The sequence below is a fragment of the Protobothrops mucrosquamatus genome, unplaced genomic scaffold (assembly GCF_001527695.2).
Source record: "Protobothrops mucrosquamatus isolate PMUCROS unplaced genomic scaffold, P.Mucros_1.0 scaffold1415, whole genome shotgun sequence".
NCBI lineage: Eukaryota > Metazoa > Chordata > Lepidosauria > Squamata > Viperidae > Protobothrops > Protobothrops mucrosquamatus.
This window is the reverse complement of record NW_015387600.1, coordinates 73,897-74,565: the sequence shown is the minus strand read 5'-3', so window position 1 is coordinate 74,565 and position 669 is coordinate 73,897.

Sequence of the window (669 nt, the reverse complement as noted above, 5' to 3'; positions counted from 1 at the left end):
AGAAAGTCTGCCAGATACTGCCACCTGCTGTTAGCTAGTCTCAACAATTTTTCTCAAATTGGGTCCCATCATGTCACCATCCAGAACTTGATTGATGTCTACACCAATAAAAAACAAAAACAAAAGCACTGTTGTTATATTTATTATTTACACTAAGATTTAAGGATTAAAGTTTCTTTGATTTACCTCACATTTTATCTAAACTGTTTTTATGTCCTACTGTGTTATGCATCTCAGCTGTTGAGAATCATTTCTTAAAGTCATAAAGTATGTGTCCAAACAATTAAACTAAGACTTTGAGTGGAGAATATCTTTTCCAATTCTCTCATGAACACCAGACACCCAAACAACAGGAATAGTTTGGATGGACAAATCTTCATATTAAGTGTACAAACTGATCCCAAGGACAGTAGAATAGAGTTCTACTGATAAGATGAACAAAAACATACAAGCAAATGTTTGATATGTACATATATACTACATATCTAGCTGGTAATTATACTTTAAATAAAACCTGGAAGCCAGAAATGTAAGGAGATTAAACAAAGGGAAATAAAAGAAGCTCAAAGACACCAATTAATTTTCCAGGTGTTCAAAGTAGATCAAATACAGTGTTTATGTAGGCTAGCACAGGGAAAACACTAATTTAGGAAGCAGAAAAGAAAACAA